Source organism: Pseudophryne corroboree, chromosome 1 (assembly GCF_028390025.1).
Source record: "Pseudophryne corroboree isolate aPseCor3 chromosome 1, aPseCor3.hap2, whole genome shotgun sequence".
Taxonomy (NCBI): domain Eukaryota; kingdom Metazoa; phylum Chordata; class Amphibia; order Anura; family Myobatrachidae; genus Pseudophryne; species Pseudophryne corroboree.
Genome location: NC_086444.1, coordinates 886197936 through 886219316, shown reverse-complemented (window position 1 = coordinate 886219316; position 21381 = coordinate 886197936). Strand labels below are relative to the sequence as shown.

General features: G+C 33.7%; 19 non-coding genes across 19 annotated transcripts; all 19 read right to left on the bottom strand.

Annotated features, from left to right (window-relative positions):
* Positions 1-1095: 1095 nt before the first annotated feature.
* Positions 1096-1168, bottom strand: TRNAK-UUU (transfer RNA lysine (anticodon UUU)). The gene has a single exon. It is a non-coding gene; the product is annotated as a tRNA-Lys (tRNA).
* A 1233-nt stretch (positions 1169-2401) lies between these two features.
* TRNAK-UUU (transfer RNA lysine (anticodon UUU)) lies at positions 2402-2474 on the bottom strand. The gene has a single exon. It is a non-coding gene; the product is annotated as a tRNA-Lys (tRNA).
* A 579-nt stretch (positions 2475-3053) lies between these two features.
* Positions 3054-3126, bottom strand: TRNAK-UUU (transfer RNA lysine (anticodon UUU)). The gene has a single exon. It is a non-coding gene; the product is annotated as a tRNA-Lys (tRNA).
* Positions 3127-4356: 1230 nt separating this feature from the next.
* TRNAK-UUU (transfer RNA lysine (anticodon UUU)) lies at positions 4357-4429 on the bottom strand. Its single transcript has one exon. It is a non-coding gene; the product is annotated as a tRNA-Lys (tRNA).
* Positions 4430-5662: 1233 nt separating this feature from the next.
* TRNAK-UUU (transfer RNA lysine (anticodon UUU)) lies at positions 5663-5735 on the bottom strand. Its single transcript has one exon. It is a non-coding gene; the product is annotated as a tRNA-Lys (tRNA).
* Positions 5736-8269: 2534 nt separating this feature from the next.
* On the bottom strand, positions 8270-8342 carry TRNAK-UUU (transfer RNA lysine (anticodon UUU)). Its single transcript has one exon. It is a non-coding gene; the product is annotated as a tRNA-Lys (tRNA).
* Positions 8343-9572: 1230 nt separating this feature from the next.
* On the bottom strand, positions 9573-9645 carry TRNAK-UUU (transfer RNA lysine (anticodon UUU)). Its single transcript has one exon. It is a non-coding gene; the product is annotated as a tRNA-Lys (tRNA).
* Positions 9646-10226: 581 nt separating this feature from the next.
* On the bottom strand, positions 10227-10299 carry TRNAK-UUU (transfer RNA lysine (anticodon UUU)). Its single transcript has one exon. It is a non-coding gene; the product is annotated as a tRNA-Lys (tRNA).
* A 1230-nt stretch (positions 10300-11529) lies between these two features.
* On the bottom strand, positions 11530-11602 carry TRNAK-UUU (transfer RNA lysine (anticodon UUU)). Its single transcript has one exon. It is a non-coding gene; the product is annotated as a tRNA-Lys (tRNA).
* A 579-nt stretch (positions 11603-12181) lies between these two features.
* On the bottom strand, positions 12182-12254 carry TRNAK-UUU (transfer RNA lysine (anticodon UUU)). The gene has a single exon. It is a non-coding gene; the product is annotated as a tRNA-Lys (tRNA).
* A 578-nt stretch (positions 12255-12832) lies between these two features.
* TRNAK-UUU (transfer RNA lysine (anticodon UUU)) lies at positions 12833-12905 on the bottom strand. The gene has a single exon. It is a non-coding gene; the product is annotated as a tRNA-Lys (tRNA).
* A 579-nt stretch (positions 12906-13484) lies between these two features.
* Positions 13485-13557, bottom strand: TRNAK-UUU (transfer RNA lysine (anticodon UUU)). The gene has a single exon. It is a non-coding gene; the product is annotated as a tRNA-Lys (tRNA).
* A 576-nt stretch (positions 13558-14133) lies between these two features.
* TRNAK-UUU (transfer RNA lysine (anticodon UUU)) lies at positions 14134-14206 on the bottom strand. The gene has a single exon. It is a non-coding gene; the product is annotated as a tRNA-Lys (tRNA).
* Positions 14207-14785: 579 nt separating this feature from the next.
* Positions 14786-14858, bottom strand: TRNAK-UUU (transfer RNA lysine (anticodon UUU)). Its single transcript has one exon. It is a non-coding gene; the product is annotated as a tRNA-Lys (tRNA).
* A 578-nt stretch (positions 14859-15436) lies between these two features.
* TRNAK-UUU (transfer RNA lysine (anticodon UUU)) lies at positions 15437-15509 on the bottom strand. The gene has a single exon. It is a non-coding gene; the product is annotated as a tRNA-Lys (tRNA).
* A 579-nt stretch (positions 15510-16088) lies between these two features.
* On the bottom strand, positions 16089-16161 carry TRNAK-UUU (transfer RNA lysine (anticodon UUU)). Its single transcript has one exon. It is a non-coding gene; the product is annotated as a tRNA-Lys (tRNA).
* Positions 16162-17391: 1230 nt separating this feature from the next.
* Positions 17392-17464, bottom strand: TRNAK-UUU (transfer RNA lysine (anticodon UUU)). Its single transcript has one exon. It is a non-coding gene; the product is annotated as a tRNA-Lys (tRNA).
* Positions 17465-19997: 2533 nt separating this feature from the next.
* Positions 19998-20070, bottom strand: TRNAK-UUU (transfer RNA lysine (anticodon UUU)). The gene has a single exon. It is a non-coding gene; the product is annotated as a tRNA-Lys (tRNA).
* Positions 20071-20649: 579 nt separating this feature from the next.
* On the bottom strand, positions 20650-20722 carry TRNAK-UUU (transfer RNA lysine (anticodon UUU)). The gene has a single exon. It is a non-coding gene; the product is annotated as a tRNA-Lys (tRNA).
* Between the last annotated feature and the right edge of the window lie 659 nt (positions 20723-21381).

Here is a 21381-nt window from a genome sequence, read left to right as displayed (position 1 = left end):
CTCTTGATGAAATATATTTTAGTTTCCTCTGTGTTTAAGATGTAAATCCTTAGATTCATTAAGTATCACCTTACTTCAAAAATCACATTCAATTATTTTTGTCAAAGAGGTTTGATTTATTACTTGTCTAATTTAACCACTGTGTGCCTATCAAAGAAGGATGGATTTGAGTTCCTGATGAAATAAAGTCTTTAGAACTAACATGTAGCGATACTACTTTGTGATGATTATATTACTAGATGCCAACAATTTGTGCCTATTGAAGAGTGATAAAGTCCATTCTTAATATTCTACAGAATCTTTCCAATCTTTTCACCTTCCCATTGAATAATGAACATAAGCATCAACAATTAAAAGATGGCTGCTTGCAGGAATGGATAATTTTAAACTCTGCAAAATTGTCCATTTCACAAACAAAAACACCATTGTTTAAAAGACACTCTCCTGAATAGGGACTTGAACCCTGGACCCTCAGATTAAAAGTCTGATGCTCTACCGACTGACCTATCCATTCTCTGGACACTGAAGTTGCCATATTGGAAACTGCTAGAAATATATAAAACATGACAATTTGCTGTGCAATTACAAAAAATGTGGAAAAATATATATGTGTTACTGCAATCATGAACTGAAAGACTTGGCTTGTAGGGTCTCTTGATGAAATATATTTTAGTTTCCTCTGTGTTTAAGTTGTAAATCCTTAGATGCTTTAAGTATCACCTCACTTCAATAATCACATTCAATTATTTTTGTCAAAGAGGTTTGATTTATTACTTGTCTAATTTAATCACTGTGTGCCTATCAAAGAAGGATGGATTTGAGTTCGTGATGAAACAAAGTCTTTAGAACTGACATGTAGTGATACTACTTTGTGATGACTATATTACTAGATGCCAATAATGTGTGCCTATTGAAGAGTGATAAAGTCCATTCTTAATATTCTAAAGAATCTCTCCAATCTATACACCTTCCCATTGAATAATGAACATAATCAGCATCAACAATTAAAAGATGGCTGCCTGCAGGAATGGATAATTTTAAACTCTGCAAAATTGTCCATTTCACAAACAAAAAGACCATTGTTTAAAAGACACTCACCTGAACAGGGACTTGAACCCTGGACCCTCAGATTAAAAGTCTGATGCTCTACCGACTGAGCTATCCAGGCTCTGTGTGCTGAAGTTGCCATATTGGAAACTGCTCGAAATATATAAAACATGACAATTTGCTGTGCAATTACAAAAAATGTGGAAAAATATATGTGTTACTGCAATCATGAACTGAAAGACTTGGCTTGTGGGGTCTCTTGATGAAATATATTTTAGTTTCCTCTGTGTTTAAGTTGTAAATCCTTAGATGCTTTAAGTATCACCTCACTTCAATAATCACATTCAATTATTTTTGTCAAAGAGGTTTGATTTATTACTTGTCTAATTTAATCACTGTGTGCCTATCAAAGAAGGATGGATTTGAGTTCCTGATGAAACAAAGTCTTTAGAACTGACATGTAGTGATACTACTTTGTGATGACTATATTACTAGATGCCAATAATGTGTGCCTATTGAAGAGTGATAAAGTCCATTCTTAATATTCTAAAGAATCTCTCCAATCTATACACCTTCCCATTGAATAATGAACATAAACAGCATCAACAATTAAAAGATGGCTGCCTGCAGGAATGGATAATTTTAAACTCTGCAAAATTGTCCATTTCACAAACAAAAACACCATTGTTTAAAAGACACTCTCCTGAATAGGAACTTGAACCCTGGACCCTCAGATTAAAAGTCTGATGCTCTACCGACTGAGCTATCCATTCTCTGGACACTGAAGTTGCCATATTGGAAACTGCTAGAAATATATAAAACATGACAATTTGCTGTGCAATTACAAAAAATGTGGAAAAATATATATGTGTTACTGCAATCATGAACTGAAAGACTTGGCTTGTAGGGTCTCTTGATGAAATATATTTTAGTTTCCTCTGTGTTTAAGTTGTAAATCCTTAGATGCTTTAAGTATCACCTTACTTCAATAATCACATTCAATTATTTTTGTCAAAGAGGTTTGATTTATTACTTGTCTAATTGAATCACTGTGTGCCTATCAAAGAAGGATGGATTTGAGTTCGTGATGAAACAAAGTCTTTAGAACTGACATGTAGTGATACTACTTTGTGATGACTATATTACTAGGTGCCAATAATGTGTGCCTATTGAAGAGTGATAAAGTCTATTCTTAATATTCTAAAGAATCTCTCCAATCTATACACCTTCCCATTGAATAATGAACATAATCAGCATCAACAATTAAAAGATGGCTGCCTGCAGGAATGGATAATTTTAAACTCTGCAAAATTGTCCATTTCACAAACAAAAAGACCATTGTTTAAAAGACACTCACCTGAACAGGGACTTGAACCCTGGACCCTCAGATTAAAAGTCTGATGCTCTACCGACTGAGCTATCCAGGCTCTGTGTGCTGAAGATGCCATATTGGAAACTGCTCGAAATATATAAAACATGACAATTTGCTGTGCAATTACAAAAAATGTGGAAAAATATATGTGTTACTGCAATCATGAACTGAAAGACTTGGCTTGTGGGGTCTCTTGATGAAATATATTTTAGTTTCCTCTGTGTTTAAGTTGTAAATCCTTAGATGCTTTAAGTATCACCTCACTTCAATAATCACATTCAATTATTTTTGTCAAAGAGGTTTGATTTATTATTTGTCTAATTTAATCACTGTGTGCCTATCAAAGAAGGATGGATTTGAGTTCCTGATGAAATAAAGTCTTTAGAACTGACATGTAGCGATACTACTTTGTGATGATTATATTACTAGATGCCAATAATGTGTGCCTATTGAAGAGTGATAAAGTCCGTTCTTAATATTCTACAGAATCTTTCCAATCTATTCATCTTCCCATTGAATAATGAACATAATCAGCATCAACAATTAAAAGATGGCTACCTGTAGGAATGGATAATTTTATACTCTGCAAAATTGTCCATTTCACAAACAAAAACACCATTGTTTAAAAGACACTCGCCTGAGCAGGAACTTGAACCCTGGACCCTCAGATTAAAAGTCTGATGCTCTACCGACTGAGCTATCCAGGCTCTGAGCACTGAAGTTGCCATATTGGAAACTGCTCGAAATATATAAAACATGACAATTTGCTGTGCAACTACAAAAAATGTGGAAAAATATATGTGTTACTGCAATCATGAACTGAAAGACTTGGCTTGTAGGGTCTCTTGATGAAATATATTTTAGTTTCCTCTGTGTTTAAGATGTAAATCCTTAGATTCATTAAGTATCACCTTACTTCAAAAATCACATTCAATTATTTTTGTCAAAGAGGTTTGATTTATTACTTGTCTAATTTAACCACTGTGTGCCTATCAAAGAAGGATGGATTTGAGTTCCTGATGAAATAAAGTCTTTAGAACTAACATGTAGCGATACTACTTTGTGATGATTATATTACTAGATGCCAACAATTTGTGCCTATTGAAGAGTGATAAAGTCCATTCTTAATATTCTACAGAATCTTTCCAATCTTTTCACCTTCCCATTGAATAATGAACATAAGCATCAACAATTAAAAGATGGCTGCTTGCAGGAATGGATAATTTTAAACTCTGCAAAATTGTCCATTTCACAAACAAAAACACCATTGTTTAAAAGACACTCTCCTGAATAGGGACTTGAACCCTGGACCCTCAGATTAAAAGTCTGATGCTCTACCGACTGACCTATCCATTCTCTGGACACTGAAGTTGCCATATTGGAAACTGCTAGAAATATATAAAACATGACAATTTGCTGTGCAATTACAAAAAATGTGGAAAAATATATATGTGTTACTGCAATCATGAACTGAAAGACTTGGCTTGTAGGGTCTCTTGATGAAATATATTTTAGTTTCCTCTGTGTTTAAGTTGTAAATCCTTAGATGCTTTAAGTATCACCTCACTTCAATAATCACATTCAATTATTTTTGTCAAAGAGGTTTGATTTATTACTTGTCTAATTTAATCACTGTGTGCCTATCAAAGAAGGATGGATTTGAGTTCGTGATGAAACAAAGTCTTTAGAACTGACATGTAGTGATACTACTTTGTGATGACTATATTACTAGATGCCAATAATGTGTGCCTATTGAAGAGTGATAAAGTCCATTCTTAATATTCTAAAGAATCTCTCCAATCTATACACCTTCCCATTGAATAATGAACATAATCAGCATCAACAATTAAAAGATGGCTGCCTGCAGGAATGGATAATTTTAAACTCTGCAAAATTGTCCATTTCACAAACAAAAAGACCATTGTTTAAAAGACACTCACCTGAACAGGGACTTGAACCCTGGACCCTCAGATTAAAAGTCTGATGCTCTACCGACTGAGCTATCCAGGCTCTGTGTGCTGAAGTTGCCATATTGGAAACTGCTCGAAATATATAAAACATGACAATTTGCTGTGCAATTACAAAAAATGTGGAAAAATATATGTGTTACTGCAATCATGAACTGAAAGACTTGGCTTGTGGGGTCTCTTGATGAAATATATTTTAGTTTCCTCTGTGTTTAAGTTGTAAATCCTTAGATGCTTTAAGTATCACCTCACTTCAATAATCACATTCAATTATTTTTGTCAAAGAGGTTTGATTTATTACTTGTCTAATTTAATCACTGTGTGCCTATCAAAGAAGGATGGATTTGAGTTCCTGATGAAACAAAGTCTTTAGAACTGACATGTAGTGATACTACTTTGTGATGACTATATTACTAGATGCCAATAATGTGTGCCTATTGAAGAGTGATAAAGTCCATTCTTAATATTCTAAAGAATCTCTCCAATCTATACACCTTCCCATTGAATAATGAACATAAACAGCATCAACAATTAAAAGATGGCTGCCTGCAGGAATGGATAATTTTAAACTCTGCAAAATTGTCCATTTCACAAACAAAAACACCATTGTTTAAAAGACACTCTCCTGAATAGGAACTTGAACCCTGGACCCTCAGATTAAAAGTCTGATGCTCTACCGACTGAGCTATCCATTCTCTGGACACTGAAGTTGCCATATTGGAAACTGCTAGAAATATATAAAACATGACAATTTGCTGTGCAATTACAAAAAATGTGGAAAAATATATATGTGTTACTGCAATCATGAACTGAAAGACTTGGCTTGTAGGGTCTCTTGATGAAATATATTTTAGTTTCCTCTGTGTTTAAGTTGTAAATCCTTAGATGCTTTAAGTATCACCTTACTTCAATAATCACATTCAATTATTTTTGTCAAAGAGGTTTGATTTATTACTTGTCTAATTTAATCACTGTGTGCCTATCAAAGAAGGATGGATTTGAGTTCGTGATGAAACAAAGTCTTTAGAACTGACATGTAGTGATACTACTTTGTGATGACTATATTACTAGGTGCCAATAATGTGTGCCTATTGAAGAGTGATAAAGTCCATTCTTAATATTCTAAAGAATCTCTCCAATCTATACACCTTCCCATTGAATAATGAACATAATCAGCATCAACAATTAAAAGATGGCTGCCTGCAGGAATGGATAATTTTAAACTCTGCAAAATTGTCCATTTCACAAACAAAAAGACCATTGTTTAAAAGACACTCACCTGAACAGGGACTTGAACCCTGGACCCTCAGATTAAAAGTCTGATGCTCTACCGACTGAGCTATCCAGGCTCTGTGTGCTGAAGATGCCATATTGGAAACTGCTCGAAATATATAAAACATGACAATTTGCTGTGCAATTACAAAAAATGTGGAAAAATATATGTGTTACTGCAATCATGAACTGAAAGACTTGGCTTGTGGGGTCTCTTGATGAAATATATTTTAGTTTCCTCTGTGTTTAAGTTGTAAATCCTTAGATGCTTTAAGTATCACCTCACTTCAATAATCACATTCAATTATTTTTGTCAAAGAGGTTTGATTTATTACTTGTCTAATTTAATCACTGTGTGCCTATAAAAGAAGGATGGATTTGAGTTCCTGATGAAACAAAGTCTTTAGAACTGACATGTAGTGATACTACTTTGTGATGACTATATTACTAGATGCCAATAATGTGTGCCTATTGAAGAGTGATAAAGTCCATTCTTAATATTCTAAAGAATCTCTCCAATCTATACACCTTCCCATTGAATAATGAACATAATCAGCATCAACAATTAAAAGATGGCTGCCTGCAGGAATGGATAATTTTAAACTCTGCAAAATTGTCCATTTCACAAACAAAAACACCATTGTTTAAAAGACACTCTCCTGAATAGGGACTTGAACCCTGGACCCTCAGATTAAAATTCTGATGCTCTACCGACTGAGCTATCCATTCTCTGAACACTGATGTTGCCATATTGGAAACTGCTCGAAATATATAAAACATGACAATTTGATGTGCAATTACAAAAAATGTGGAAAAATATATGTGTTACTGCAATCATGAACTGAAAGACTTGGCTTGTAGGGTATCTTGATGAAATATATTTTAGTTTCCTCTGTGTTTAAGATGTAAATTCTTAGATTCGTTAAGTATCACCTTACTTCAATAATCACATTCAATTATTTTTGTCAAAGAGGTTTGATTTATTATTTGTCTAATTTAATCACTGTGTGCCTATCAAAGAAGGATGGATTTGAGTTCCTGATGAAATAAAGTCTTTAGAACTGACATGTAGCGATACTACTTTGTGATGATTATATTACTAGATGCCAATAATGTGTGCCTATTGAAGAGTGATAAAGTCCATTCTTAATATTCTACAGAATATTTCCAATCTATTCATCTTCCCATTGAATAATGAACATAATCAGCATCAACAATTAAAAGATGGCTACCTGTAGGAATGGATAATTTTATACTCTGCAAAATTGTCCATTTCACAAACAAAAACACCATTGTTTAAAAGACACTCGCCTGAGCAGGAACTTGAACCCTGGACCCTCACATTAAAAGTCTGATGCTCTACCGACTGAGCTATCCAGGCTCTGAGCACTGAAGTTGCCATATTGGAAACTGCTCGAAATATATAAAACATGACAATTTGCTGTGCAATTACAAAAAATGTGGAAAAATATATGTGTTACTGCAATCATGAACTGAAAGACTTGGCTTGTAGGGTCTCTTGATGAAATATATTTTAGTTTCCTCTGTGTTTAAGTTGTAAATCCTTAGATGCTTTAAGTATCACCTCACTTCAATAATCACATTCAATTATTTTTGTCAAAGAGGTTTGATTTATTACTTGTCTAATTTAACCACTGTGTGCCTATCAAAGAAGGATGGATTTGAGTTCCTGATGAAATAAAGTCTTTAGAACTAACATGTAGCGATACTACTTTGTGATGATTATATTACTAGATGCCAACAATTTGTGCCTATTGAAGAGTGATAAAATCCATTCTTAATATTCTACAGAATCTTTCCAATCTTTTCACCTTCCCATTGAATAATGAACATAAGCATCAACAATTAAAAGATGGCTGCCTGCAGGAATGGATAATTTTAAACTCTGCAAAATTGTCCATTTCACAAACAAAAACACCATTGTTTAAAAGACACTCTCCTGAATAGGGACTTGAACCCTGGACCCTCAGATTAAAAGTCTGATGTTCTACCGACTGAGCTATCCATTCTCTGGACACTGAAGTTGCCATATTGGAAACTGCTAGAAATATATAAAACATGACAATTTGCTGTGCAATTACAAAAAATGTGGAAAAATATATATGTGTTACTGCAATCATGAACTGAAAGACTTGGCTTGTAGGGTCTCTTGATGAAATATATTTTAGTTTCCTCTGTGTTTAAGTTGTAAATCCTTAGATGCTTTAAGTATCACCTCACTTCAATAATCACATTCAATTATTTTTGTCAAAGAGGTTTGATTTATTACTTGTCTAATTTAATCACTGTGTGCCTATCAAAGAAGGATGGATTTGAGTTCGTGATGAAACAAAGTCTTTAGAACTGACATGTAGTGATACTACTTTGTGATGACTATATTACTAGATGCCAATAATGTGTGCCTATTGAAGAGTGATAAAGTCCATTCTTAATATTCTAAAGAATCTCTCCAATCTATACACCTTCCCATTGAATAATGAACATAATCAGCATCAAAAATTAAAAGATGGCTGCCTGCAGGAATGGATAATTTTAAACTCTGCAAAATTGTCCATTTCACAAACAAAAAGACCATTGTTTATAAGACACTCACCTGAACAGGGACTTGAACCCTGGACCCTCAGATTAAAAGTCTGATGCTCTACCGACTGAGCTATCCAGGCTCTGTGTGCTGAAGTTGCCATATTGGAAACTGCTCGAAATATATAAAACATGACAATTTGCTGTGCAATTACAAAAAATGTGGAAAAATATATGTGTTACTGCAATCATGAACTGAAAGACTTGGCTTGTGGGGTCTCTTGATGAAATATATTTTAGTTTCCTCTGTGTTTAAGTTGTAAATCCTTAGATGCTTTAAGTATCACCTCACTTCAATAATCACATTCAATTATTTTTGTCAAAGAGGTTTGATTTATTACTTGTCTAATTTAATCACTGTGTGCCTATCAAAGAAGGATGGATTTGAGTTCCTGATGAAACAAAGTCTTTAGAACTGACATGTAGTGATACTACTTTGTGATGACTATATTACTAGATGCCAATAATGTGTGCCTATTGAAGAGTGATAAAGTCCATTCTTAATATTCTAAAGAATCTCTCCAATCTATACACCTTCCCATTGAATAATGAACATAATCAGCATCAACAATTAAAAGATGGCTGCCTGCAGGAATGGATAATTTTAAACTCTGCAAAATTGTCCATTTCACAAACAAAAACACCATTGTTTAAAAGACACTCTCCTGAATAGGGACTTGAACCCTGGACCCTCAGATTAAAAGTCTGATGCTCTACCGACTGAGCTATCCATTCTCTGGACACTGAAGTTGCCATATTGGAAACTGCTAGAAATATATAAAACATGACAATTTGCTGTGCAATTACAAAAAATGTGGAAAAATATATATGTGTTACTGCAATCATGAACTGAAAGACTTGGCTTGTAGGGTCTCTTGATGAAATATATTTTAGTTTCCTCTGTGTTTAAGATGTAAATCCTTAGATTCATTAAGTATCACCTTACTTCAATAATCACATTCAATTATTTTTGTCAAAGAGGTTTGATTTATTACTTGTCTAATTTAACCACTGTGTGCCTATCAAAGAAGGATGGATTTGAGTTCCTGATGAAATAAAGTCTTTAGAACTAACATGTAGCGATACTACTTTGTGATGATTATATTACTAGATGCCAACAATTTGTGCCTATTGAAGAGTGATAAAGTCCATTCTTAATATTCTACAGAATCTTTCCAATCTTTTCACCTTCCCATTGAATAATGAACATAAGCATCAACAATTAAAAGATGGCTGCCTGCAGGAATGGATAATTTTAAACTCTGCAAAATTGTCCATTTCACAAACAAAAAGACCATTGTTTAAAAGACACTCACCTGAACAGGGACTTGAACCCTGGACCCTCAGATTAAAAGTCTGACGCTCTACCGACTGAGCTATCCAGGCTCTGAGCGCTGAAGTTGCCATATTGGAAACTGCTCGAAATATATAAAACATGACAATTTGCTGTGCAATTACAAAAAATGTGGAAAAATATATATGTGTTACTGCAATCATGAACTGAAAGACTTGGCTTGTAGGGTCTCTTGATGAAATATATTTTAGTTTCCTCTGTGTTTAAGTTGTAAATCCTTAGATGCTTTAAGTATCACCTCACTTCAATAATCACATTCAATTATTTTTGTCAAAGAGGTTTGATTTATTACTTGTCTAATTTAATCACTGTGTGCCTATCAAAGAAGGATGGATTTGAGTTCCTGATGAAACAAAGTCTTTAGAACTGACATGTAGTGATACTACTTTGTGATGACTATATTACTAGATGCCAATAATGTGTGCCTATTGAAGAGTGATAAAGTCCATTCTTAATATTCTAAATAATCTCTCCAATCTATACACCTTCCCATTGAATAATGAACATAATCAGCATCAACAATTAAAAGATGGCTGCCTGCAGGAATGGATGATTTTAAACTCTGCAAAATTGTCCATTTCACAAACAAAAAAACCATTGTTTAAAAGACACTCGCCTGAACAGGGACTTGAACCCTGGACCCTCAGATTAAAAGTCTGATGCTCTACCGACTGAGCTATCCAGGCTCTGAGTGCTGAAATTGCCATATTGGAAACTGCTCGAAATATATAAAACATGACAATTTGCTGTTCAATTACAAAAAATGTGGAAAAATATATGTGTTACTGCTATCATGTACTAAAAGACTTGGCTTGTAGGGTCTCTTGATGAAATATATTTTAGTTTCCTCTGTGTTTAAGATATAAATCCTTAGATTCTTTAAGTATCACCTTACTTCAATAATCACATTCAATTATTTTGTCAAAGAGTTTTGATTTATTACTTGTCTAATTTAATCACTGTGTGCCTATCAAAGAAGGATGGATTTGAGTTCCTGATGAAATAAAGTCTTTAGAACTAACATGTAGCGATACTACTTTGTGATGATTATATTACTAGATGCCAATAATGTGTGCCTATTGAAGAGTGATAAAGTCCATTCTTAATATTCTACAGAATCTTTCCAATCTATTAACCTTCCCATTGAATAATGAACATAATCAGCATCAACAATTAAAAGATGGCTACCTGTAGGAATGGATAATTTTATACTCTGCAAAACTGTCCATTTCACAAACAAAAACACCATTGTTTAAAAGACACTCGCCTGAGCAGGAACTTGAACCCTGGACCCTATGATTAAAAGTCTGATGCTCTACCGACTGAGCTATCCAGGCTCTGAGCACTGAAGTTGCCATATTGGAAACTGCTCGAAATATATAAAACATGACAATTTGCTGTGCAATTACAAAAAATGTGGAAAAATATATGTGTTACTGCAATCATGAACTGAAAGACTTGGCTTGCAGGGTATCTTGATGAAATATATTTTAGTTTCCTCTGTGTTTAAGATGTAAATTCTTAGATTCGTTAAGTATCACCTTACTTCAATAATCACATTCAATTATTTTTGTCAAAGAGGTTTGATTTATTATTTGTCTAATTTAATCACTGTGTGCCTATCAAAGAAGGATGGATTTGAGTTCCTGATGAAATAAAGTCTTTAGAACTGACATGTAGCGATACTACTTTGTGATGATTATATTACTAGATGCCAATAATGTGTGCCTATTGAAGAGTGATAAAGTCCATTCTTAATATTCTACAGAATATTTCCAATCTATTCATCTTCCCATTGAATAATGAACATAATCAGCATCAACAATTAAAAGATGGCTACCTGTAGGAATGGATAATTTTATACTCTGCAAAATTGTCCATTTCACAAACAAAAACACCATTGTTTAAAAGACACTCGCCTGAACAGGAACTTGAACCCTGGACCCTCAGATTAAAAGTCTGATGCTCTACCGACTGAGCTATCCAGGCTCTGAGCACTGAAGTTGCCATATTGGAAACTGCTCGAAATATATAAAACATGACAATTTGCTGTGCAATTACAAAAAATGTGGAAAAATATATGTGTTACTGCAATCATGAACTGAAAGACTTGGCTTGTAGGGTCTCTTGATGAAATATATTTTAGTTTCCTCTGTGTTTAAGTTGTAAATCCTTAGATGCTTTAAGTATCACCTCACTTCAATAATCATATTCAATTATTTTTGTCAAAGAGGTTTGATTTATTACTTGTCTATTTTAATCACTGTGTGCCTATCAAAGAAGGATGGATTTGAGTTCCTGATGAAACAAAGTCTTTAGAACTGACATGTAGTGATACTACTTTGTGATGACTATATTACTAGATGCCAATAATGTGTGCCTATTGAAGAGTGATAAAGTCCATTCTTAATATTCTAAAGAATCTCTCCAATCTATACACCTTCCCATTGAATAATGAACATAATCAGCATCAACAATTAAAAGATGGCTGCCTGCAGGAATGGATGATTTTAAACTCTGCAAAATTGTCCATTTCACAAACAAAAAAACCATTGTTTAAAAGACACTCGCCTGAACAGGGACTTGAACCCTGGACCCTCAGATTAAAAGTCTGATGCTCTACCGACTGAGCTATCCAGGCTCTGAGCGCTGAAATTGCCATATTGGAAACTGCTCGAAATATATAAAACATGACAATTTGCTGTTCAATTACAAAAAATGTGGAAAAATATATGTGTTACTGCTATCATGTACTAAAAGACTTGGCTTGTAGGATCTCTTGATGAAATATATTTTAGTTTCCTCTGTGTTTAAGATATAAATCCTTAGATTCGTTAAGTATCACCTTACTTCAATAATCACATTCAATTATTTTGTCAAAGAGGTTTGATTTATCACTTGTCTAATTTAATCACTGTGTGCCTATCAAAGAAGGATGGATTTGAGTTCCTGATGAAATAAAGTCTTTAGAACTAACATGTAGCGATACTACTTTGTGATGATTATATTACTAGATGCCAATAATGTGTGCCTATTGAAGAGTGATAAAGTCCATTCTTAATATTCTACAGAATCTTTCCAATCTATTAACCTTCCCATTGAATAATGAACATAATCAGCATCAACAATTAAAAGATGGCTACCTGTAGGAATGGATAATTTTATACTCTGCAAAATTGTCCATTTCACAAACAAAAAGACCATTGTTTAAAAGACACTCACCTGAACAGGGACTTGAACCCTGGACCCTCAGATTAAAAGTCTGACGCTCTACCGACTGAGCTATCCAGGCTCTGAGTGCAGAAGTTGCCATATTGGAAACTGCTCGAAATATATAAAACATGACAAATTGCTGTGCAATTACAAAAAATGTGGAAAAATATATGTGTTACTGCAATCATGAACTGAAAGACTTGGCTTGTAGGGTATCTTGATGAAATATATTTTAGTTTCCTCTGTGTTTAAGATGTAAATTCTTAGATTCGTTAAGTATTACCTTACTTCAATAATCACATTCAATTATTTTTGTCAAAGAGGTTTGATTTATTATTTGTCTAATTTAATCACTGTGTGCCTATCAAAGAAGGATGGATTTGAGTTCCTGATGAAATAAAGTCTTTAGAACTGACATGTAGCGATACTACTTTGTGATGATTATATTACTAGATGCCAATAATGTGTGCCTATTGAAGAGTGATAAAGTCCATTCTTAATATTCTACAGAATATTTCCAATCTATTCATCTTCCCATTGAATAATGAACATAATCAGCATCAACAATTAAAAGATGGCTACCTGTAGGAATGGATAATTTTATACTCTGCAAAATTGTCCATTTCACAAACAAAAACACCATTGTTTAAAAGACACTCGCCTGAACAGGAACTTGAACCCTGGACCCTCAGATTAAAAGTCTGATGCTCTACCGACTGAGCTATCCAGGCTCTGAGCACTGAAGTTGCCATATTGGAAACTGTTCGAAATATATAAAACATGACAATTTGCTGTGCAATTACAAAAAATGTGGAAAAATATATGTGTTACTGCAATCATGAACTGAAAGACTTGGCTTGTAGGGTCTCTTGATGAAATATATTTTAGTTTCCTCTGTGTTTAAGATGTAAATCCTTAGATTCATTAAGTATCACCTTACTTCAATAATCACATTCAATTATTTTTGTCAAAGAGGTTTGAGTTATTACTTGTCTAATTTAACCACTGTGTGCCTATCAAAGAAGGATGGATTTGAGTTCCTGATGAAATAAAGTCTTTAGAACTAACATGTAGCGATACTACTTTGTGATGATTATATTACTAGATGCCAACAATTTGTGCCTATTGAAGAGTGATAAAGTCCATTCTTAATATTCTACAGAATCTTTCCAATCTTTTCACCTTCCCATTGAATAATGAACATAAGCATCAACAATTAAAAGATGGCTGCCTGCAGGAATGGAAAATTTTAAACTCTGCAAAATTGTCCATTTCACAAACAAAAAGACCATTGTTTAAAAGACACTCACCTGAACAGGGACTTGAACCCTGGACCCTCAGATTAAAAGTCTGATGCTCTACCGACTGAGCTATCCAGGTTCTGAGCGCTGAAATTGCCATATTGGAAACTGCTCGAAATATATAAAACATGACAATTTGCTGTTCAATTACAAAAAATGTGGAAAAATATATGTGTTACTGCTATCATGTACTAAAAGACTTGGCTTGTAGGGTCTCTTGATGAAATATATTTTAGTTTCCTCTGTGTTTAAGATATAAATCCTTAGATTCATTAAGTATCACCTTACTTCAATAATCACATTCAATTATTTTTGTCAAAGAGGTTTGATTTATTATTTGTCTAATTTAATCACTGTGTGCCTATCAAAGAAGGATGGATTTGAGTTCCTGATGAAATAAAGTCTTTAGAACTGACATGTAGCGATACTACTTTGTGATGATTATATTACTAGATGCCAATAATGTGTGCCTATTGAAGAGTGATAAAGTCCATTCTTAATATTCTACAGAATATTTCCAATCTATTCATCTTCCCATTGAATAATGAACATAATCAGCATCAACAATTAAAAGATGGCTACCTGTAGGAATGGATAATTTTATACTCTGCAAAATTGTCCATTTCACAAACAAAAACACCATTGTTTAAAAGACACTCGCCTGAACAGGAACTTGAACCCTGGACCCTCAGATTAAAAGTCTGATGCTCTACCGACTGAGCTATCCAGGCTCTGAGCACTGAAGTTGCCATATTGGAAACTGCTCGAAATATATAAAACATGACAATTTGCTGTGCAATTACAAAAAATGTGGAAAAATATATGTGTTACTGCAATCATGAGCTGAAAGACTTGGCTTGTAGGGTCTCTTGATGAAATATATTTTAGTTTCCTCTGTGTTTAAGATGTAAATCCTTAGATTCATTAAGTATCACCTTACTTCAATAATCACATTCAATTATTTTTGTCAAAGAGGTTTGATTTATTACTTGTCTAATTTAACCACTGTGTGCCTATCAAAGAAGGATGGATTTGAGTTCCTGATGAAATAAAGTCTTTAGAACTAACATGTAGTGATACTACTTTGTGATGATTATATTACTAGATGCCAACAATTTGTGCCTATTGAAGAGTGATAAAGTCCATTCTTAATATTCTACAGAATCTTTCCAATCTATTAACCTTCCCATTGAATAATGAACATAATCAGCATCAACAATTAAAAGATGGCTGCCTGCAGGAATGGATAATTTTAAACTCTGCAAAATTGTCCATTTCACAAAAAAAAGACCATTGTTTAAAAGACACTCACCTGAACAGGGACTTGAACCCTGGACCCTCAGATTAAAAGTCTGACGCTCTACGGACTGAGCTATCCAGGCTCTGAGTGCTGAAGTTGCCATATTGGAAACTGCTCGAAATATATAAAACATGACAATTTGCTGTGCAATTACAAAAAATGTGGAAAAATATATGTGTTACTGCAATCATGAACTGAAAGACTTGGCTTGTAGGGTCTCTTGATGAAATATATTTTAGTTTCCTCTGTGTTTAAGTTGTAAATCCTTAGATGCTTTAAGTATCACCTCACTTCAATAATCACATTCAATTATTTTTGTCACAGAGGTTTGATTTATTACTTGTCTAATTTAATCACTGTGTGCCTATCAAAGAAGGTTGGATTTGAGTTCCTGATGAAACAAAGTCTTTAGAACTGACATGTAGTGATACTACTTTGTGATGACTATATTACTAGATGCCAATAATGTGTGCCTATTGAAGAGTGATAAAGTCCATTCTTAATATTCTAAAGAATCTCTCCAATCTATACACCTTCCCATTGAATAATGAACATAATCAGCATCAACAATTAAAAGATGGCTGCCTGCAGGAATGGATGATTTTAAACTCTGCAAAATTGTCCATTTCACAAACAAAAAAACCATTGTTTAAAAGACACTCGCCTGAACAGGGACTTCAACCCTGGACCCTCAGATTAAAAGTCTGATGCTCTACCGACTGAGCTATCTAGGCTCTGAGCGCTGAAATTGCCATATTGGAAACTGCTCGAAATATATAAAACATGACAATTTGCTGTTCAATTACAAAAAATGTGGAAAAATATATGTGTTACTGCTATCATGTACTAAAAGACTTGGCTTGTAGGGTCTCTTGATGAAATATATTTTAGTTTCCTCTGTGTTTAAGATGTAAATCCTTAGATTCGTTAAGTATCACCTTACTTCAATAATCACATTCAATTATTTTGTCAAAGAGGTTTGATTTATTACTTGTCTAATTTAATCACTGTGTGCCTATCAAAGAAGGATGGATTTGAGTTCCTGATGAAATAAAGTCTTTAGAACTAACATGTAGCGATACTACTTTGTGATGATTATATTACTAGATGCCAATAATGTGTGCCTATTGAAGAGTGATAAAGTCCATTCTTAATATTCTACAGAATCTTTCCAATCTATTACCCTTCCCATTGAATAATGAACATAATCAGCATCAACAATTAAAAGATGGCTGCCTGCAGGAATGGATAATTTTAAACTCTGCAAAATTGTGCATTTCACAAACAAAAACACCATTGTTTAAAAGACACTCGCCTGAACAGGGACTTGAACCCTGGACCCTCAGAGTAAAAGTCTGATGCTCTACCGACTGAGCTATCCATTCTCTGAACACTGAAGTTGCCATATTGGAAACTGCTCGAAATATATAAAACATGACAATGTGATGTGCAATTACAAAAAATGTGGAAAAATATATGTGTTACTGCAATCATGAACTGAAAGACTTGGCTTGTAGGGTATCTTGATGAAATATATTTTAGTTTCCTCTGTGTTTAAGATGTAAATTCTTAGATTCGTTAAGTATCACCTTACTTCAATAATCACATTCAATTATTTTTGTCAAAGAGGTTTGATTTATTATTTGTCTAATTTAATCACTGTGTGCCTATCAAAGAAGGATGGATTTGAGTTCCTGATGAAATAAAGTCTTTAGAACTGACATGTAGCGATACTACTTTGTGATGATTATATTACTAGATGCCAATAATGTGTGCCTATTAAAGAGTGATAAAGTCCATTCTTAATATTCTACAGAATCTTTCCAATCTATTCACCTTCCCATTGAATAATGAACATAATCAGCATCAACAATTAAAAGATGGCTGCCTGCAGGAATGGATAATTTTATACTCTGCAAAATTGTCCATTTCACAAACAAAAACACCATTGTTTAAAAGACACTCGCCTGAATAGGGACTTGAACCCTGGACCCTCAGATTAAAAGTCTGAAGCTCTACCGACTGAGCTATCCAGGCTATGAGCACCTAATTTGCCATATTAGAAACTGCTCGAAATATATAAAACATGACAATTTGCTGTGCAATTACAAAAAATGTGGAAAAATATATGTGTTACTGCAATCATGAACTTAAAGACTTGGCTTGTAGGGTATCTTGATGAAATATATTTTAGTTTCCTCTGTGTTTAAGATGTAAATCCTTAGATTCGTTAAGTATCAACTTACTTCAATAATCACATTCAATTATTTTTGTCAAAGAGGTTTGATTTATTACTTGTCTAATTTAATCACTGTGTGCCTATCAAAGAAGGATGGATTTGAGTTCCTGATGAAATAAAGTCTTTAGAACTGACATGTAGCGATACTACTTTGTGATGATTATATTACTAGATGCCAATAATGTGTGCCTATTGAAGAGTGATAAAGTCCATTCTTAATATTCTACAGAATATTTCCAATCTATTCATCTTCCCATTGAATAATGAACATAATCAGCATCAACAATTAAAAGATGGCTACCTGTAGGAATGGATAATTTTATACTCTGCAAAATTGTCCATTTTACAAACAAAAACACCATTGTTTAAAAGACACTCGCCTGAACAGGAACTTGAACCCTGGACCCTCATATTAAAAGTCTGATGCTCTACCGACTGAGCTATCCAGGCTCTGTGTGCTGACGTTGCCATATTGGAAACTGCTCGAAATATATAAAACATGACAATTTGCTGTGCAATTACAAAAAATGTGGAAAAATATATGTGTTACTGCAATCATGAACTGAAAGACTTGGCTTGTAGGGTCTCTTGATGAAATATATTTTAGTTTCCTCTGTGTTTAAGTTGTAAATCCTTAGATGCTTTAAGTATCACCTCACTTCAATAATCACATTCAATTATTTTTGTCAAAGAGGTTTGATTTATTACTTGTCTAATTTAATCACTGTGTGCCTATCAAAGAAGGATGGATTTGAGTTCCTGATGAAACAAAGTCTTTAGAACTGACATGTAGTGATACTACTTTGTGATGACTATATTACTAGATGCCAATAATGTGTGCCTATTGAAGAGTGATAAAGTCCATTCTTAATATTCTAAAGAATCTCTCCAATCTATACACCTTCCCATTGAATAATGAACATAATCAGCATCAACAATTAAAAGATGGCTGCCTGCAGGAATGGATAATTTTAAACTCTGCAAAATTGTCCATTTCACAAACAAAAAGACCATTGTTTAAAAGACACTCTCCTGAATAGGGACTTGAACCCTGGACCCTCAGATTAAAAGTCTGATGCTCTACCGACTGAGCTATCCATTCTCTGAACACTGAAGTTGCCATATTGGAAACTGCTCGAAATATATAAAACATGACAATTTGATGTGCAATTACAAAAAATGTGGAAAAATATATGTGTTACTGCAATCATGAACTGAAAGACTTGGCTTGAAGGGTATCTTGATGAAATATATTTTAGTTTTCTCTGTGTTTAAGATGTAAATTCTTAGATTCGTTAAGTATCACCTTACTTCAATAATCACATTCAATTATTTTTGTCAAAGAGGTTTGATTTATTTTTTGTCTAATTTAATCACTGTGTGCCTATCAAAGAAGGATGGATTTGAGTTCCTGATGAAATAAAGTCTTTAGAACTGACATGTAGCAATACTACTTTGTGATGATTATATTACTAGATGCCAATAATGTGTGCCTATTGAAGAGTGATAAAGTCCATTCTTAATATTCTACAGAATATTTCCAATCTATTCATCTTCCCATTGAATAATGAACATAATCAGCATCAACAATTAAAAGATGGCTACCTGTAGGAATGGATAATTTTATACTCTGCAAAATTGTCCATTTCACAAACAAAAACACCATTGTTTAAAAGACACTCGCCTGAACAGGAACTTGAACCCTGGACCCTCAGAGTAAAAGTCTGATGCTCTACCGACTGAGCTATCCATTCGCTGAACACTGAAGTTGCCATATTGGAAACTGCTCGAAATATATAAAACATGACAATTTGATGTGCAATTACAAAAAATGTGGAAAAATATATGTGTTACTGCAATCATGAACTGAAAGACTTGGCTTGTAGGGTATCTTGATGAAATATATTTTAGTTTCCTCTGTTTAAGATGTAAATTCTTAGATTCGTTAAGTATCACCTCACTTCAATAATCACATTCAATTATTTTTGTCAAAGATGTTTGATTTATTACTTGTCTAATTTAATCACTGTGTGCCTATCAAAGAAGGATGGATTTGAGTTCCTGATGAAATAAAGTCTTTAGAACTGACATGTAGCGATACTACTTTGTGATGATTATATTACTAGATGCCAATAATGTGTGCCTATTGAAGAGTGATAAAGTCCATTCTTAATATTCTACAGAATCTTTCCAATCTATTCACCTTCCCATTGAATAATGAACATAATCAGCATCAACAATTAAAAGATGGCTGCCTGCAGGAATGGATAATTTTATACTCTGCAAAATTGTCCATTTCACAAACAAAAACACCATTGTTTAAAAGACACTCGCCTGAACAGGGACTTGAACCCTGGACCCTCAGATTAAAAGTCTGAAGCTCTACCGACTGAGCTATCCAGGCTCTGAGCACCTAATTTGCCATATTAGAAACTGCTCGAAATATATAAAACATGACAATTTGCTGTGCAATTACAAAAAATGTGGAAAAATATATGTGTTACTGCAATCATGAACTTAAAGACTTGGCTTGTAGGGTATCTTGATGAAATATATTTTAGTTTCCTCTGTGTTTAAGATGTAAATCCTTAGATTCGTTAAGTATCAACTTACTTCAATAATCACATTCAATTATTTTTGTCAAAGAGGTTTGATTTATTACTTGTCTAATTTAATCACTGTGTGCCTATCAAAGAAGGATGGATTTGAGTTCCTGATGAAATAAAGTCTTTAGAACTGACATGTAGCGATACTACTTTGTGATGATTATATTACTAGATGCCAATAATGTGTGCCTATTGAAGAGTGATAAAGTCCATTCTTAATATTCTACAGAATCTTTCCAATCTATTCACCTTCCCATTGAATAATGAACATAATCAGCATCAACAATTAAAAGATGGCTGCCTGCAGGAATGGATAATTTTAAACTCTGCAATATTGTCCATTTCACAAACAAAAACACCATTGTTTAAAAGACACCCACCTGAACAGGGACTTGAACCCTGGACCCTCAGATTAAAAGTCTGATGCTCTACCGACTGAGCTATCCAGGCTCTGTGTGCTGACGTTGCCATATTGGAAACTGCTCGAAATATATAAAACATGACAATTTGATGTGCAATTACAAAAAATGTGGAAAAATATATGTGTTACTGCAATCATGAACTGAAAGACTTGGCTTGTAGGGTATCTTGATGAAATATATTTTAGTTTCCTCTGTGTTTAAGATGTAAATTCTTAGATTCGTTAAGTATCACCTTACTTCAATAATCACATTCAATTATTTTTGTCAAAGAGGTTTGATTTATTATTTGTCTAATTTAATCACTGTGTGCCTATCAAAGAAGGATGGATTTGAGTTCCTAATGAAATAAAGTCTTTAGAACTGACATGTAGCGATACTACTTTGTGATGATTATATTACTAGATGCCAATAATGTGTGCCTATTGAAGAGTGATAAAGTCCATTCTTAATATTCTACAGAATCTTTCCAATTTATTCACCTTCCCATTGAATAATGAACATAATCAGCATCAACAATTAAAAGATGGCTGCCTGCAGGAATGGGTAATTTTAAACTCTGCAAAATTGTCCATTTCACAAACAAAAACACCATTGTTTAAAAGACACTCGCCTGAACAGGGACTTGAACCCTGGACCCTCAGAGTAAAAGTCTGATGCTCTACCGACTGAGCTATCCATTCTCTGAAC